Source organism: Antechinus flavipes, chromosome 3 (assembly GCF_016432865.1).
Source record: "Antechinus flavipes isolate AdamAnt ecotype Samford, QLD, Australia chromosome 3, AdamAnt_v2, whole genome shotgun sequence".
Classification (NCBI taxonomy): domain Eukaryota; kingdom Metazoa; phylum Chordata; class Mammalia; order Dasyuromorphia; family Dasyuridae; genus Antechinus; species Antechinus flavipes.
This window is the reverse complement of record NC_067400.1, coordinates 623,339,931-623,350,120: the sequence shown is the minus strand read 5'-3', so window position 1 is coordinate 623,350,120 and position 10,190 is coordinate 623,339,931. Positions and strand designations below refer to the sequence as shown.

At 44.6% G+C, this 10,190-nt stretch overlaps 1 long non-coding RNA gene across 2 annotated transcripts; it reads right to left on the bottom strand.

Moving 5' to 3' along the window:
* Positions 1-322: 322 nt before the first annotated feature.
* Positions 323-4,331, bottom strand: LOC127558232 (uncharacterized). 2 transcript variants are annotated; one of them, XR_007952739.1, is made up of 3 exons: positions 4,194-4,331; positions 3,864-4,050; positions 323-1,213 (listed from the first exon to the last, which is right to left on the bottom strand). It is a non-coding gene; the product is annotated as an uncharacterized LOC127558232 (long non-coding RNA). The 2 variants fall into 2 exon arrangements; XR_007952740.1 differs by having other exon boundaries at positions 323-1,106.
* Positions 4,332-10,190: the final 5,859 nt, after the last annotated feature.

Sequence of the window (10,190 nt, the reverse complement as noted above, 5' to 3'; positions counted from 1 at the left end):
GGGGGCTTAGGCTTTAAAGGTGTGCTTCTTTCTTCATGAAATTTTGATGGGTATGTACACAGCTGAAACAAATTAAAAGCCATGTAGCTGGGTAGTGCAGTGGATAGAGCACCAGGTCTGCTATCAGAAGACCAGACACTTTCCAGCTGTGTGACCCTGGGCAAGCCATGGATCTTTTTTCTCCTTCTATTTCCTCAAATGTTAAAAAAAAAAAGGTTAATAATAGCCCCTACCTCTCAATGTTGTAAGGATCAGCTGAGATAATAGTTGAAAAGTACTTAGCTCAGTGCCAGGTGCAGAGTAAGCGCTGTGTAAATGTGAGTTACTGTTATTATCATTTTTAATAGAGTGCTTTGACAACGCTGCAAATAGAAATATTCCAAAAGTGGATCTTGTCACCAACATGTTGATGAGTGGAGTCTGGGAGCTTATTTGGGAGCAGCAAATTCCCAAACTTGCAAAACCTGGAAATCTACTTCTGATGGTGAAGCCTTTGAAAACAAAACAAAAGAAAACCAGACACAGAAAGCTTTTCTTGTGTGAGGCAGTGTGGGGGCTGGACCTGGCTTTAAATGTTGTAAGACCCTACAGAGTTCCATATGATTCCTGGAAGCTGCCACTTTGGAGGAGTGGTGCAAGGCTTGCTTCAGATGCATCTCAGACACTGCTTCTCTTCTTGCCTCATATGAAATTGCAAAATGATGACACTTTGCTTTGGCATTCCTTTCCTAAACCTGGGCAGCTAGAGGGCACCATAGCGCATAGAGCTAAAGGAGTTTGGACACTCATCTTCCAGGTGGGCAGATAGGTGGCGCCATAGTGGATAGAGTACCAAACCTGGAGTCAGGAACATTCATCTTTCAGGTGGGCAGCTAAGTGGCGCCATAGTGGATAGAGTGCCAAACCTGGAGTCAGGAACATTCATCTTTCAGGGGGCAGCTAGGTGGCGCCATAGTGGATAGAGTGTCAAACCTGGAGTCAGGAACATTCATCTTTCAGGTGGGCAGTTGGGGGCGCCATAGTGGATAGAGTGTCAAACCTGGAGTCAGGAACATTCATCTTTCAGGTGGGCAGTTGGGGGCGCCATAGTGGATAGAGTGTCAAACCTGGAAATAGGAAAGCCCATTATCCAGAGTTCAAACACTTATTAGCTCTCTGATCCTAGGCAAGTCATTTAATCCTGTTTCCTCAGGTTCCTCATCTGTAAAATGAGCTGGAAAAGAAAATAACAAACTGTTCTAATATCTTTGCAAAGAAATCTCAAACGGAATGAGGAGCAACTGACAATAAATTGTCTTTCTGGGTAGTTTACATCATCTGCAAATGACTTCTTCTGCTAACACCATCTCCTTACTACAGCTGATATTTCTGAAATATGTCAAATAATCATGGGGAGGGGATATTTTTGATTTATTCACAATGATAATGGGGAAAAGCCTGCTGTCTCTGTGGGAAGATAATGCAAGATCTTCCTTCTGAGCTTTGTTTTTAATTCTGTGCAAAAAAAAGTGTCTCCCCACCTCCCATGCCCATTTCTTTTCTTTTTTTAAAGGATTGTTCCGTACACAAGTGTTCCATTTTGTCATTTCTTCCCCTTTGGAAATAACCTGGTTGGTTGGTTTTTTTCATGTGATTAGCCGTGTTTGGTTTTCCATAACATCAAAGCATTCTCTTATCCCTTATTGCAATTCAATTGAGTCATAACATCTGCTTTAGTAGATTGCACCCCCACCTCACCCCTTCGTCCTTCCGTGTCTCCTACTGGTTCTTTGCCTCATAGCGATGCTCTTCAGGGATCCCCTTCCTGGTTCTTTCTTCATATTTCAATCCCTCGCTTCACCTCCTCACTCCTTCTCCTTGAACAGCTCTTCTTGATAAGAGACTGCAGGAGTCCCCTTCTTCTCATTTAATCCCACAAATTATGCTAATCCCCTGCCTTTTCTGGTTCTACCCTACAGGTCTGACGAGCCCTCATTTTTTTTTCTGTATCTTCATTTAAGTTACACACCTTAATCTTGGGCTTGATTCTGGGGCCTGCTCTCCCTCTATGATCTTCCACCTGTGATTTTAGCTAGTGTGTCCAGACAAGGGGATATCAGATTTATTTGAAGAGCCCTGAACTCTCCTACCATCCAATCTCCAACTGTTCAATGAACATGTGGAACTGGACATCCTGTAGACATTTTAAATGCGGCGCATCCCGGACTGAACACATTATCGTTTCCCCAAACTCTCCCTTCTTCTTAACATCCATATCACTGTCAAGGGGACCACCATTTAGCACATCATCCAGGCTTCCTCCCTAACTCCTCTTCTCATCCCCCATATTCAATGTGATACCAACTCTTGTTGCTTTTCCCTAAAGAGCACTTTTCCATCTCTGACACTGCCCCCACCCTGGTGCAGACCCTCATCGACTCATACCTAAACCCGTACAAGAGCTACCAGGGTCTGCCTGCCTCAAGTCCCTCCCCATGCCAGTCTATCCCCCATTCAGCCACTCATAAGATTTCCCTAAAGCAAAGGTTTGATTGTGTTTCCCCACTCCTCAGTAAACTCCAGCAACTTCCTATTATCTCTAGGATCAAATAGAAACTCTTTGGCTTGGTATTCAAAGTCCTTCATGACCCAGGTTTCTTCTCTCTTTCTAGTTTTCTTACGTGTGTAAGCCCAGAGTTATCTCCTTCTCTTAGCCTCTTTGGCCAGCCCCAGTTAAAATCCCAACTGTAGAAAGCCTTTCCCAAGCTCTCTGATCTCTAGCACTTTCCCTCTGTTGATTATTTATCCCGTTGAGAATGTCTGCTTGTTCTTGAGAGAAAGGTCTTTTGAATTCCCAAAGATTAGCATACAGTAGATGCTTAATAAATGCTTTTTGACTGACAGGAGAACCTAGAATGGTAGAGCAGCCACTGTTCCTGGTCTCATCTATGAGTTGTTCAGGTCAGTTCTCCGAGAGCCTCCCCAGCTGTGGATCACAGCATCTGAAGGAGCTGCAGGGCAACCTTTGCTGATACAGATGTTAGGGACTGGGAATGAGATAAGATGGAGGCAGAGGGAAGAGGAGGGAGGTGAGACAATGCAACAGCCTCTCAGTCAGAGAGGCCAGAGAACAGCAACTGTCTCAGCCTCCTTGTATCATCCTCTCACAAAAGGATTGGATCTCCAGCAGCCACTGTCAGGTGGCTCCCATGTATATCAGCAGCTCTCCCGTGTATTCCAAAAGTGAATGACAGAGGACTCTCCAGGCCTAAAGGCTCTGTTGTATCCTGGGAGACAGCCCATTTACTCTTCCCTAGGAAGCTCAGGCTAAGACCTGCGACAGAAGGAACAGGACTCTGTTCTGACTCCCTAAGGTGAGGGTCCTATCTTTCGTCTGGCCTCAAGATTCACTGTATCCTCATGAGAAGGAGAATGGGGCAGAGGGCTGGGGTGGGCCTGGGGGTAACAAGGAAATAGAGGGCAGAGTACAGCCATAACAACCCAAGATACGGGCTGCAGCAGCAGTTTCCTCCCCAACAGGCTTCTGGGATCCCCAGCATCCTCTTCCCAACTTGGCCCCAGGGATCTTCTCCTTAGACTTCCTCATCCCCATAACTGTTGATAATCGATCCCCTTTTGGGTTGGAGTGTTCCCCCTAAATCTCCTCTGCAGCAGTATATCCCATTCCCCCCAACATCCCCACCCCACTCCCATAATCACACACACACACACACACACACACAATGTGGACAACTTGATAGAGAGGGCTTTGCCACCATACAAGGAGCAGAGATTGGGAGAGGGGGAAAGGAACCTTCTGGGGACACAGGCTCAGGCCTGAAAGAGGGGCAGATAGAGCCAGGTGCTGGGGGATCTTGCCTCACCTGCCATCACCGGTTCCAGGGCCTCAGTGGCCCTGGACAAGCCAGACAGGCTCTTGTAGAGGCAGCAGTAACTCCCCGCAGTGTCCTCTGTCATAGAGGAGATGAGCCCCAGGGGCTGAGGGTGACAGGTGTTCCCAGGGGATCAGAGGACCTGCGTCATCCTCCAGAGTAAATCTGAGGAGCATCCCTGAAAAAGAATCAGAGCCCAGATTCAGAGAGTCCTTCCTCCTCCCCCCCGGCCCTCCTCCTGTAGACACCCCCATTTAACCTTGCCAAGCTGCCGAGCCTGAGGAGCAGGAGCAGAAAGCGTGGGGTGGGAGAAGGATTCACCTGCCTGTGTCTTGCTCCCTTGGCCCATGCACAGTCCTGAGGGGGAAGATTCCCTTTAGACGTGTCTTCCTTCTTACCCAGCCCTACAGATGAAAGAAAAAGTAAGCCAGACCTGGACTTAGAGAATGGAGGGAGTGGGGGGAGGGCATTGAGGGTGGTTCTAGAAGACCTGGATCCTGACCTCTACTGGCCGGAACCTCCAAAAAGTCAGTCCCCCCTGCGAGCTTCAGATTCTCCCTTTGTAAAAGGCACACAAGGTCGGGAAAGGGCCACAGAATCTGCGAGACCACTGTCAGAGCTACAAGGGCCCCTGTCCCTGGAGTGTTCACGGATCTCCTTCCCCAGGACTCACCAAAGCCCAGCATGACGATGACCATGGGAACCGTGCTGGCTCCAGGCTCTGGAGAGAGGGCAGGCAGAGAGACAGAGGCAGAAAATCCTGCTGAGGTCAGCCCAGCAATGAGTTTCCCACTCCCTAGTCTTTTAAGAAAGGGAACTAACAGCTTCTTCTTGTTCCTTGTGGTTTCTAGTTCAGGGAGGGGACAGTCAAGTGCAAGAAGAAGGGGGGCATGCAGGACAGACTTTGGGGTTCAACTCAACCAGGGAGTGAGTGGGGAAGAGGGGGAACAGGAGAGGGAAGTTTAAGGGAAGAGTCTAGAGTTGGGGAAGGAGCTTTTAGTTATTTCAGTCACATCTGATGCTTTATGACTCCATTTGAGATTTTCTTGGCAGGGTTTCTACTGCAGTTCGCTATTTCCTCCTCCCTCTCATTTTACAGATGAGGAAACTGAGGCAGAGTTTAGTGATTTGCCTGGGGTCACACATTGGTAAATTGAGGCTGGATTTGAATTCAGATGGGTTTCCCTAACTTCAGGCCTGGCCCTCTATTCACTATGGTGCCCCCTATCATCTTTGGAGAAGAAATAGTAAGAAGCAAAACAAACTTAACTTGGGGGGGGCAGATCATAAAGGGCTGATTAAAAGAGGGAAAGGAGGTGCAGGAATCCATGATTGGGGTTCAAGAACAGGGCAGAGTTGGGGGAGCAGATCACTTCCATCATCCATTGGTATCCCCAAAGTCTTTTCACTTTCTTCTTCTTTGTAAAAAGTGGAAGGAGGAAGAAGAGGGAAGATTCAAGGAGGCAAAGATGGACCTCGATGGTGACAGGGTATGAATGAGCAGAAACAAGCAGGAGGGAGCGGCAAAGGGAGGCTTTGGCAAAAGCTCAAGTCGAGAACCACAGGCATTTGGGAAGCACCTACTATGTGCCAGACACTGTGCTAAACCTCGGGGATACAAAGAGAGGCAACGGATGGGCCTTGCCCTCAAGAAGCTTACAGTCTAATGGGGAGCCCACACGTGTCCAATATGGACAAGGTCCAGAGAGCTCAAGCAGGGACTAACGAGCAGCAGGGAAGCAATGGAAGACTCCAGGAATCCAGAGGGGCAGATGGACAGGAGGAAGCCGAGGAAAGGGCAAGGGTAACAAAGAAGCTGGTGAGCCTAGAACCAAAGGGCACATGGCTGCTGAGACTAGTACAGGGAACAAGACTGGATAGGTAGCAAGGGACCAAGTTATAGAGAATTCTAAAAGCCAAAGAGTGACTTGATCTGTGATCTTGAAGGGAATAGGAAGTGGCTGCAATTTACTGTGTGTGTGTGTGTGTGTGTGTGTGTGGAACATGTTGCATTCTGGGATCTAGATGGCTCCCCTTGGCAGCTGAATGGAGGCTTCCCGACGTGGGGAGTTGGTAGGCAGATCTTCAGCCATCTCCAAGCTGGGGAGATGCAGCCTGCACTAGAGGGGGGAGAATGGCAAAGGAGAGAAGGGAGTGTCCTTCAGAGACATAATAAAAGACCAGGCAACAGGCTAGTGCAGGGAGAGAAAGAGAGCAAACAGCCAAGCACCGGCTTTCAAATTTGAGTAATGGTGAGGCAGGTATGAGACCAGAAGACAAGAGAAAGGTTAGGTTTGGCCAAACAGATCTGAGAGTCACCCACATAGACATGATCACCGAATCTACACCAGGGGAAAAAACATAGAGGGAGAAAAAGGTGATCAACAATCACAGACCACAGAGAGGTCAAGAAGGATGAAGAATGAGGGAAAAATTAGATTTGTCAACTCAGTGGTGACTTAGAGAAAACAATTTTCAGTTGAATGATGATGTCAGAAGCCCAACTGAAAAGAGAAGGAAGGAAGGGGAGTCACTGATTGTTATCTCATTTGGCCCTGACCTACCTGAGGTTGGTGCTATTACTACCCCCATTTTACAGATGAGGAACTGAGGAAACCTGAGGTTAAGGGACTTGCCCCAGAGTCTCTCAGCTAATAAGTTTTTGAGATTAGATCTGAATTCGACTCTTCCTGATTCAAAGTACAGCACTCTGTGTCCTGCGGTACATCTAATTGCACCTCTTTAGTTTCTGATATTTAGCTACCATGAAAAGATCTTTTTGTACATATGAGTTTCTACACTGGCTCGGCTAGGTACAGCTCCACCAATAATGTATTAGCCCCTCTAACTTTGTAATTTTCCTCTTTTACCAACTTTGCTGGTCTTTGGAGGTGAACCTTCAAGGTTTCTTTTTTTTATTATTATTATTATTTCTGTAATTATCCATGATTGAGAGCATTTTTCCATATCTATAAATAGCTCAGATAGCTTCTTTTGAAAACTTCTTGTTTATGTCCCTTGCCCATCCATCTATCGGAGAATGGCTCCGATATCTTTCAAAAACAAAACTGGTCTATCTTATGCTACTCCTACATGGAAGGAATTCTAGTAACACCTTCCTGGAAGATAAATTCAGTCCCGACGCCTAAACCATGAAGAGATAAAATAGAAAGAGAAATAGATAGTCCATATCACTGCCAATATTGAAAACAACTTGAGCAAAGAAGGTATAGTAATGTTCCTAAATCATATACTTGGACCAGGTTGGACTTGGGCCAGAAATGCAGGCTTGTTTCAATACTGGGAACATTATAAACATTATCAACCCTATTAATCATTTTTTAAAATTCCCTAATTGTATCAATGGGTATAAGGAGCACATCTGTGATTTTATTGGTGTAAGAAACTCCCAGGTGTTCCCCCAAATTGCTTCCACCAGTGCCATCAGCACCTGCTCTACAACTCATAGTCCCATAGAGTAACCCGAGGCACTGAGGATTTAAGGATGATAGTCACTCTGTGATTTCAGAGGCAGGATTTGAAAGGAGACCTTACTGATAAGTGGAGATCCCCCCGGGATTTGTCTCGGTCTTTCTCTTCTCTCTCTAGATTACTTCCCTTAGGGATCTCATCAGCTGTCATGAGTTCAATGGCCATTTCTATGCTGATGATTTTCAAACTGATTTTTCCTGCAGACTTCCAGTCTTTTATCTTCCTCTCCTTTCTGATCACATAAAGATGGTTCTTCTAATGTCATCTGAAATGGAACATGCCAAAGGCTGAATTGCTTCTCTTTTTTCCAAACCCCAGAGTCTTTCTAACTTCTCTATTATTGTCAAGGACGTCACCTTCTTTCCAGTTACTTGGACTCCCAACCCAAGAGTCATCTTTGACTCCTTCCTCTTCTCACTCCCATTCAATCTGCTGACAAGTCCAGTGCATTCTACTTTCACAGTATTTCTTGTATATGTGCCCCGACACCTCTCTGGTTCTAGCCTTCATCACCTACTGCATTAACTTGTTGGGACCTGCTTCAAAGTCTCCTCACTCTGTCCATCACCCAGTTGGCTGTCAGATCCTAAACATCATATCCCATCATCCTCCTGCCCCCACTCCATCACTTTTCTCCAGGATCACAATATAATGCTCTCCCAACATTTGCTCTCTCCCTGTTTGTCTCTCTCTCTGTCTCTCTCTTTCTGTGTTTGTCTCTGTGTCTTTGTCTCTCTCTCCCTTCTCTGATCTTTCTCAATATGGTTTAGAAAACAAAGTCCTTCACTTATGGTTGAGCTCAACTTCCAAGGCACTCAGCTACTTCTGAGTTTTTGCTTTCCTGACGCTGTCCTGCCTTCTTATGTCTCCACCCTTGCCCCATCACTGGCCTTTGTTTCCATCTCCTGAATACTTCTTTGCTTCAGGAATTCTCTGTCGTCAATATTGATGTTTCCTCTTCCCAGGAATTATTTCTTTGTGTCTGCAGAATTTCATCCCCATCATCTCCCATTTCTACTGGGCTGGCTTCTCCTGAAGCATTTTAGTCTGTGAGATCCTACCTGTCTTTTTTTGAGGGGAGGATGAGGGCAACTAGATGTTACAGTGGATAGAGCTCTGGCCCCCTCACATTCTTCCTGGCTGTGTGACCTTAAGGAAGTCATTTTACCCTATTTGCTTCAGTTTCCTCATCTCTAAAATGATATCTATCTTTCGTTTTTGAATCCTTTGTAGTTCACTTTCCCCAAATTGAAGGTACAAGTCAGATCATGCCTGGATTCCCTCTCTTCTATCACAAACTCTAGGATAGAGTGGTCATTTCCCCTCAGATTTCCCCTCATTTCTACCCCAGCAACCAATTCCTCTCAGTAAGAATGAGACTCAGTACAGTGTGAAGGCAACATTGAAATCAGCCCATTTCAGCTCTGATACATTAGCCAGGCAAAAAATATTTTTTGGTTGAATCCAAAAAATCAGAACTGAGTGTAAATAAGGCCTGTACATCTCCTTGAATCAATCAAAGCCAGAGAGAGAGGGGGAAGGGAAGAAAGAGAGAGAGAGAGAGAGACAGACAGACAGACAGACACACACACACACACACACACAGACAGAGTCCAGTCAAAGTCTACAGACTTGAAAGGCCCTATCACCACCAATAGCTACCATTGTTGTAGCATTGTAAGGTTTATAAAGCACTTTACAAATATTATCTCATTTGATCCTCACAACCCTGGGAGGGAAATGCTGTGAACTCCTCAGGCTTTATCCTTCCTTCTGTGTGACCCCTCTCTGAGCAGTCTTCCCCTACCCCATCTTCATCATTTTGATCTAACAAAAGACTCCCATTTTGCTTAGTTGGACTTTGGTCAGGAACCTGTCAATCCAATTTTTCAAAAATAATTTTTATTGATGTCTTGAGTTTTTATACTGCCTAAATTTATACTGCCTTCCTGGAGAGCCATCCAGCATAAATAGCATAGTTTTTATTTTTGACACAAATAAATTCAGATCTAAACAATTGGGAAAATATCCATTGCTCATGGGGCAGCTGAGTTAATATAATAAAATAAAAAATTAGAACTCAAAATCTTATAAAAAATGAATGTTGAAAACTATCTTTACACATAAATAAAAATAAAATATATTTTAAAAATAAGGAACCATTGCAAACTGATTCAATCCATCTATCCTCAAAGGGCTACAAAACTATACCCTGTGACCTAGCAATAGTATTCTAGGTCTGTATCACTAAAGAGAATCTAAAAAAGAGGACAGACTTATATGTAGAAAAAAATATTTATAGTAACTACTCTCTTGGGGAAATTGAGGGAATTCTATTGATTGAAGAAAGGTTGAATAAATTGTGGTATATGACTATGGTGGAATACTCATATGCTATAAGAAATGACAGGCAGGATGCTCTCAGAAGTCAGAAAAGACTTCCTTGAGTTGATACAAAGTGAAATATATCGCAAAGCACAAAGTACTTTGTAGTGTGTACAAAGTAACAAGTTGTAAGACGACTGTGAATGACATAACTATTCTCCGCAATACAATGATCTAAAAGAACTCTGAAGGACTTACAATGAAAAATGCCATTCATCCCAAAGAAAGGACTGATGCTAGCTGAATACAGATTGAAGGATCCTTTTTAACTTTATTTTTCCTGAGGGTTGTTTAAATCTTTTTTTTAAATGAATGTTTTTCATGAACAACACATGTATAACCTGAAAAAAAAAGTTTAAAAAAGTATAGCTTTGAAAGAACAAAGAAAAAAGTAACATGTGGGAGAAGAAATCTGGAAAAAAAAAAAAAAACCTTTGGGTC